Source organism: Pelmatolapia mariae, linkage group LG7 (genome assembly GCF_036321145.2).
Source record: "Pelmatolapia mariae isolate MD_Pm_ZW linkage group LG7, Pm_UMD_F_2, whole genome shotgun sequence".
Classification (NCBI taxonomy): domain Eukaryota; kingdom Metazoa; phylum Chordata; class Actinopteri; order Cichliformes; family Cichlidae; genus Pelmatolapia; species Pelmatolapia mariae.
Window position 1 is genome coordinate 39,333,989 of NC_086233.1, and position 8,572 is coordinate 39,342,560.

Sequence of the window (8,572 nt, forward strand, 5' to 3'; positions counted from 1 at the left end):
CATTTTCTTTCTAAAAGTACTTGTAGGCTAACCAGTGTCACGTGGTCTTTCAGCAAACACTATAAACTATAACAGTGATCTGCATTTTGTCTGTCTTTGTCATTGGGTGAAAATAATTTCGTGTTAGTCCTTTTAGTTAATATCTACAACATCAGATAAATTCTTGGTTTAGTGTTCCAGCATCTTATTGTGACTGGCTTTTTTCTGTCTGTACAACAGTAGGCACTACTTTGATTATCAGTAGGTAATTAGCAAACTGAAACAAACTTGATTGTTGCTGTGTAAAACTTTTAAATCAACTTAGTTGTATTAATTACATGAAATACTGGGGACTGCTACTTATCTTTCCTCTTCTGTACCTTTGCAGAAAAAACAAAAACAGGTGAATAGGTTTAACCTGCTTGGAAGAAAGAATTCAGCATGTTTCCCAAAATGTTCTCACCAAAATATCAAGTTCAAATATTATGCTCTATGTTATAGACTTAAAATGTGTAAACTGTAAGGCAAGGGGTGGTATTTGGCTTCTGAATAAATGGTAAATGGCCTGTATTTGTATAGCGCTTTACTAGTCCCTAAGGACCCCAAAGCACTTTACACATTCAGTCATCCACCCATTCACACACTGGTGATGGCAAGCTACATTGTAGCCACAGCTGCCCTGGGGCGCACTGACAGAGGCGAGGCTGCCGGACCACCAGTAGGCAACATGTGAAGTGTCTTGCCCAAGGACACAACGACCGAGACTGTCCAAGCCGGGGCTCGAACCAGCAATCTTCCGATTACAAGGCGAACTCCCAACTCTTGAGCCACGATTGAAATATCAGTGCTTTTGCTTTACAATTAATATCCTGCCAAGAACACATCCTGTACACAACTCCATGTTTTATCTTTTCAAGTTTCATTACAAACAAACCTCATAAAAGGTTAAAGAAACTCTGATGACTGATGGTCCATTTATTCAGAAGAACATTAATACTGACTGTAATATTATCACAGAACTGCAACTACGCTGCCTTTACAGCAGTTGTAGTTTGTTTTTGTCACGGGTTGCTTAGAGGATCCACTCGCAGGACTCCCGGGTAGCGTTCAAACAGAGATAGTTTATTACAGAACTTCACCAGGTGTATGTACAGACAGTGCGGGGTTAGTGCTATATACAAGACGTGAGGGGCAGGGGTCCAGGGAAAACGGGGAAATCACACGCGCTCAGAACAGCCTCTCTCCTCTCCGCTAGCGACCTGCCACTCCTTCCACACTTCACACAAGGAAACACGGGGACGGGTCCGGGGAATCTAGGAACAAAGGAACACGTTAAGTCTCTGAGACAGAGGCACGGTGTCACGGCCCGGCGGCACGAAGTAACTGAGATGGACACAAGCACAGGAACCAAACCGGAAACGAGACGGCAAGTGAACAAAGGATTTATTTCACCCATAAGTAAACAAAACAAAAACAAAACTACGCCACCACACTAGTGGCGCGCAGAAAAACCCGAGGTAACTTAAATGGCCTTGACAACCCTAGGATGCTGCAGAGCAACAGAGGCAGAGGGAGCTGAGCTAGGTAGTGGCCGGGGCACTGTAATGAGAGGAGAGCACAGTCAACGTGGTCCAGCAGATAAACAGCAATCCTCCACAGTTTGAACTGAGTTGTCTTACTTGGTCTCAGGTGGAGGAGACAGAGAGGGCAGATGGCCCGGACGTGGTCGTGACGTGGGGAGGCAGGCAGGTGTGTAGTGGCCCAGTTGGCCACGTCGTGTCAGCAGCAGGTGGCCCAGGTCCAGGACAGCAGGAATGAGGGAGGCGAGACCTCCACTCCAGGAGCTACCTCTGGAAACAAGAAGAGCAGGTAGAACGTCACACGGGTTTTGGACAGAGATAAACACACTCCACTAGACTGACATGGGATTGCAGATACTCAGGCGAGGAATGGTTGAGAGCGCAGGTCTAATATGCTGCTGGAATAATTGCCCACAGGTGGTCAGCCAGGGAGGAGCAACCATTCTCCGCCCGAAGAGGAGGAGCCACTGTGGAGGCCTGCAGGTACCCACCCAGACCATGACACCACCCCCCCCTCAAGGGTCGCCACCCGGCGACCGGCCCCTGTAGAAGTCCGAAAGCAAGGCGGGGTCCAAAATCAGGGACCTGGGAACCCAGGACCGCTCCTCCGGCCCATACCCCTCCCAGTCAACCAGAAACTGTCTGCCCCTCCCCCGCCGGCGAACAGCCAGGATGCGGCGGACCGTGAAGGCAGGATGCCCGTCGATGAGCCGTGCAGGCGGTGGGGCCTCAGCGGGCGGGCACAGCGGACTCATGACAACCGGCTTGACTTGGGAAACGTGGAAGGTCGGGTGGATCCGTAACGTGGAGGGCAACCTCAGCCTGACTGCGGTGCGGCCAATCACCCGTTCCACTTCAAAAGGACCGATGTAGCGCGGGGCCAGCTTACGGGAGTCCGTTCTGAGGGGGATGTCCCTCGCCGAAAGCCACACTTTCTGTCCCTGGGCGTAAGTAGGGGCCGCCCTGCGACGGCGGTCCGCGTAGTGGCGCTGACGGGCGACAGACTGACACAAGGCCTGGCGGGTGCGTGTCCACACTCGTCGACAGCGTTGTAGATGATGCTGGATGGAGGGGACCTCAAGCTCGGTCTCCCGCTCCGGGAAAAGGGGCGGCTGGTAGCCGAGTGAGGCCTCAAAGGGTGAGAGACCTGTCGCCGACGAAGTGTGGGAGTTGTGAGCATACTCCGCCCATGGCAATAACGAAGACCAGGAAGCAGGGTTGGAGGCAGTGACGCAGCGGAGGGTGGCCTCCAATTCCTGGTTAACATGTTCTGTCTGGCCATTGGTCTGTAGATGGTGTCACGAGCTCAAACACGGTTTTGCTCCCAAGGAAGTGCAGAACGCCCTCCAGACCTGTGACGTGAACTGCGGTCCTCTGTCAGAGACGATCTCCGTGGGTATCCCGTGTAACCTAAACACATGTTCAACTAGTAGATTAGCAGTCTCAGTGGATGTGGGGAGTTTATCGAGCGCAATGAAGTGGGCTGCTTTGGAAAACCTGTCAACCACAGTGAGGATGGTGGTTTTACCAGAAGACACCAGCAGGCCAGTAACAAAATCCAAAGAAATGTGCGACCAAGGGCGCCGTGGAACACAGAGGGGCTGCAACAGCCCAGCAGGGCGCTGCGTGTTGGATTTACCCCTAGCACAAATGGAGCAGGCGGCCACATACTCTTTGACATCTTTATCAATTGTCCCCCACCAGAAATACCTTTTGATGAGCGCACTCGTCCGCGCGCCTCCTGGATGGCAGGAAAACCGCCCCTTGTGGACCCAGTCGATCACTTTGGAGCGGGCTGTTCGTGGGACAAAGCGGCGGTTTGGGGGCCCTGTGCCAGGGTCCGGCTCGGTCTCCAGTGCCCGGCGGATGTCCTCCTCCACCTCCCACGTGAGGGCCCCCACCTTGACGCTGGCAGGGAGGATGGTGGGTGCGTCGGGTGACGCCCCTGCGGTGTCAAACTGCCGGGAAAGGGCGTCCGGTTTCACGTTGCGGGACCCTGGGCGGTAAGAGATAGAGAAGTTGAATCTACTGAAAAACATGGACCAGCGAGCCTGGCGTGAATTCAGTCTCTTGGCTGTGCGGAGGTAAGTCAGGTTTTTGTGGTCAGTCCACACTATGAATGGGTGCTCCGCCCCTTCGAGGTAGTGCCGCCACTCCTCTAACGCCAGTTTCACGGCTAGCAGTTCCCTATCACCCACGTCGTAATTCCTCTCGGCGGGCGATAAGCGACGGGAAAAAAAGGCGCACGGGTGAAGCTTGGACGCCGCGCCACAGCGCTGTGACAACACCGCCCCCACCCCAATGTCAGACGCATCCACCTCAACCACAAACGGCGCCTCGGGGTTGGGGTGAACCAAAACCGGCGCCGAGGTAAACAGCGCCTTTAACTTGGAGAAAGCAGCTCCTGCTTCCGGGCTCCAGACGAAAGGGAGCTTAGGGGACGTTAGGCGGGTCAGCGGTGCCGCTATCAGACTATAGTTTCTGACGAAGCGGCGGTAAAAATTCGCGAAGCCCAAGAAGCGTTGCAGAAGCCTCCGGGACGTTGGAACGGGCCATTGCACGACTGCCTTAATTTTCGCTGGATCAGTCTTCACCTGCCCCCCCGCAAGAATGTAGCCCAGGAACGAGACAGAAGGGGAGTGGAATTCGCATTTCTCCGCCTTGACGTACAGCTTATTCTCCAGCAACCGCTGTAACACAGCCCGGACATGCGTTTGGTGCTCCTCCAGGTTCTTAGAGAAAATCAGGATGTTGTCGAGATAAACGAAGACGAAGCGGTCTAGGAAATCTCGCAGTACGTCGTTTACCAGGTTTTGGAAAACCGCTGGGGCGTTAGTGAGGCCGAAGGGCATCACGAGATATTCAAAGTGCCCTACGTGAGTGTTAAAAGCGGTCTTCCACTCATCGCCGTCCCTGATTCTGACGAGGTGGTATGCATTTCTGAGGTCTAATTTTGTGAAAATAGTAGAACCATGGAGCGGCTCAAAGGCAGAACTGATCAGTGGCAAGGGGTATTTGTTCTTTATTGTTATGTCGTTTAGCCTCCTAAAATCAATACAGGGACGGAGTGAGCCGTCCTTCTTACCGACAAAGAAGAATCCGGCCCCCACAGGAGAAGAGGAGGGTCTGATGAGGCCCGCCGCCAGGGACTCCCTGACGTATTTCTCCATGGCTGTCTTCTCAGGGCGTGTCAGGTTGTAGAGGCGGCTTGAGGGTAGGGTGGAGCCCGGTAACAAGTCTATGGCGCAATCGTACGGTCTGTGCGGGGGTAGTGCCTGAGCTTTGTCCTTGTTAAACACCTCCAGTAAGTCGTGATATGCCAAAGGCACAGCAGAAAGGTCCACATTGCTGCTTTCCTCACGTGCGGGCTTGCCATGGACAGACGGCGGGGCTGAGACAAGGCAATTGGCATGGCAAAACGGGCTCCAACTCATAACTTTCTGCCCTGCCCAGTCCAGATGAGGGTTATGTAGCTTTAGCCAGGTGAAACCGAGGATAATGGCTGCACTGGGGGAGTGGAAAGCTAAGAAGGGGAGTCTCTCTCTATGGTTTCCTGAGGTGACTATAGTGACAGGTGCGGTCCGGTGAGTGATGTGTGAGAAAACCTGGTTGTCTAGTGCTTTAACTGGGATGCTAGACTCCAACTCATAAAGGGGAATATTTAACCGTTTGGCTAACTCCTTATCGATAAGGCTCTGCTCCGCGCCTGAATCGACTAATGCCTGAAACGTGTGGGTCGCGGTGCCGAGCAAGAGCGTAACCGGCAACAAAAAACGGGGCTTAGAGTCAATATTAGTACCGCCCACCCGTATCCCCGGACTTACCGGCGGGCGTTCCCGTTTCCCTTCTCGGGACAGGTGGAAATGAAATGCCCCGCGCAGCCACAATAGAAACACGAGCGTGCGCGACGACGCCTCTCCCACTCTTGCGGGGATAATCGGGACCGCCCGAGCTGCATGGGTTCCGGCTCTGTCTCGGTCCTCTCCGCGGCGACTGCGGCCGGAGGCAGAACCGGAAGCGGCGACGGGGGAACGAAAACCGGGGACGCACGCCGCACTGGCCGACGGGTAATGGAGTTCTTCTCCCGCTCCCGCAGTCTGTTGTCAACGCGAAGCGTGAGCGAGGCTAACTCCTCGAAAGTACCCGGTTCGTCTCGGGACGCTAGCTGATCCTTCATGTCCTCGTTCAGCGACTGCGAATAGACTCCCTGAAGGGCCTTATCTGGCCAGCCAACTGCCGCTGCGGCAGTGCGGAAATCTATCAAATAATCCGCGATGCTACGGCGGCCCTGACGGAGATTCAACAGCCGCCGAACCGCGCTGTCTACCGAGACGGGGTGAGCGAACGTCCTCTTGAACTCGCCAAGAAAGGCATCATAGCTACAAGACGGCAACGGGTGTGCGCTCAGGTAGGCCTCGGCCCAATTCAGGGCTCGATCGCGCAGTTTACCAATGATGTACGAAATTCGAACTGTGTCTGCAATGAATGAGCGGGGCGAACGCCCGAACGCCAGCTCGCACTGCAAAAGAAAACCGCTACAGGCCCCCGGGTCGCCTGCGTACGCCTCCGGCTCCGGGGAAGCTGCGTCACGGAACAGCTGAGCGCGCTGGGGCTCGGAATCAGCCACGGGCTGAGGTGCAGGTGCCATCGGGGCGGCCTGAGCCGAGCTACCGGCGGCGGAGTCCGACTCCGCCGGAGAATGAAGGGCCTGAATGTCGGACTGCATTGTAGCCTGCACGTCTGTGATCGTGCGCACCTGGGCTAACAGATACTGCAGCGTCTGTTCGTGACTACCGATGATAGCCCCCTGCTTACTAATCGCTACACGGGTTGGGTCCGCTGTGTCCATACAACTGGCCTGAGTATACTGTCACGGCCCGGCGGCACGAAGTAACTGAGATGGACACAAGCGCAGGAACCAAACCGGAAACGAGACGGCAAGTGAACAAAGGATTGATTTCACCCATAAGTAAACAAAACAAAAACAAAACTACGCCACCACACTAGTGGCGCGCAGAAAAACCCGAGGTAACTTAAAGGAATGAGGGAGGCGAGACCTCCACTCCAGGAGCTACCTCTGGAAACAAGAAGAGCAGGTAGAACGTCACATGGGTTTTGGACAGAGATAAACACACTCCACTAGACTGACATGGGATTGCAGATACTCAGGCGAGGAATGGTTGAGAGCGCAGGTCTAATATGCTGCTGGAATAATTGCCCACAGGTGGTCAGCCAGGGAGGAGCAACCATTCTCCGCCCGAAGAGGAGGAGCCACTGTGGAGGCCTGCAGGTACCCACCCAGACCATGACACACGGGAAACTTGAGCTAGGTGTGTACTGACAAGAGCCTTCACAACAATCCAGCGTCGAACAGCTGATCTCCTCCCTCTAATATACCAGCTGGTCTGATGAGGCCCAGGTGTGCACAATCCGGGAAGGCGTGGACCGAGGGTGTGAACCCGCAATGAGTTCCGCCCCGGCAAAACAGGGGAGAGAGGGGGAGAGGGAGAAGAGAAGGGGAACTAGGAGGGGAGAGATGCTGATCCGCGCCTTGCCGATCCCGCAGGTCGTGACAGTTTTGTAATCCACAAGGGCACAATGCTGCTCTCAAGTGTCATGTATGAAATTATAAATGTTAACATTTTACAGAAATAATTTTTTCCCAACATTTTTTGCTTAAACAAGCCTATGCTGATGGAATCTAAAATTTCTGAAAATACATGAGGGGTTTTTTTTTACCCAGCAGGTTAGCCTGTTAGCCTAAATTTGTGCAAGTGTACGATAAATGATATAGTTTATACATTTATACAGTTTGGGGATTCCATGGATGGAGGTTCCAAACACAGAGCACACATGGAACACAATAAAACCCCCAAATCCAAATCTTAAATCCAAAAGTAGACATCCAAGTAAAAGCAAACAAGAAAATAACTTCAGCAAAGCTAGGGAAAGGCAAAATCCAAAAATACTCCAAAGATTATAGATGAGAAGCTTGGAAGTCAGAGAAAGGTAAAATAAAAAGAACATACAAGGAATACAACAAACACTATTCAAGCTGGTGTGTGAATTTAAATTAAACAGGAAGTAATTAAATAAATTTAAATTTTTTTAACTTCCATTGACAATGTTTGAAAAACAGGTATGTGTATGAGGTGTGATCAAAATATTCTGAGTCAGCTCATAGAAAGCAAAAACTACCTGATTTAAATATGTTCAGTTTCCCTTTAAGGTGGTCTCTTTGTTTACATTGTACTGTATATACTGTACATGTTGTACTGCTGTGAGTACTCCTGCTATTTTTAACTCTGTGGAATTTCCATTCTGACTGCCTCCAGTCATTTTGCACCTTTAAATCACACCGGATCTTTTCCACTTTGACAAAACAATTTGAACTTTAGAATTTTATTGTGAGAAGAGGATCACCCGCAGGAAGCCAAATCAGTTGATATCCATCCATTTGAGCTCAAGTTTGAAATTGCTGATGCAAAATACAAGTGGTCAAAACTGCGCTTGCAGGAGATGAATAAGCAGCAATGCCAGAAGTGGTCAAAAAGTTTACAGGGAGATTTTTAATTTAATTATTTGTTATGGGCAAAGTTAGGTGGAAGAAGTAGAAGAAGCTTTTATCACACCTAAATCCCGTTCCTCCTCCCAGCTGTGAATTCTTTTTCTGCCATGAGACAGGACATCTCATTGCCCACTGTCCCTATCTCCAGTGCAAAGAGCAAAAGTTACCAACTTTTTATTTCAAAAGGTTCGGTATTTTTGATGGGCAAAGAGGAGGCTTGTGTCCTTATTATGGTTTTGCATGATATTGGAGCCATCAGCCTGACTCTTCTGGAAAGGGGAGAAGATGTTGAGCTGACAGCGATGTGGGCGGATGTCTCTCCACTCTGCAGTGGTTGGTTGCATCAGTGGAGGTGATGAGCCAGAGTAGTGGGATGTGGTAGACTCCTTTGTCATGTGGTGCTGAAGACGTTTTTTTGTTTTTGAAGCCCTTCAGTCTCAGATGC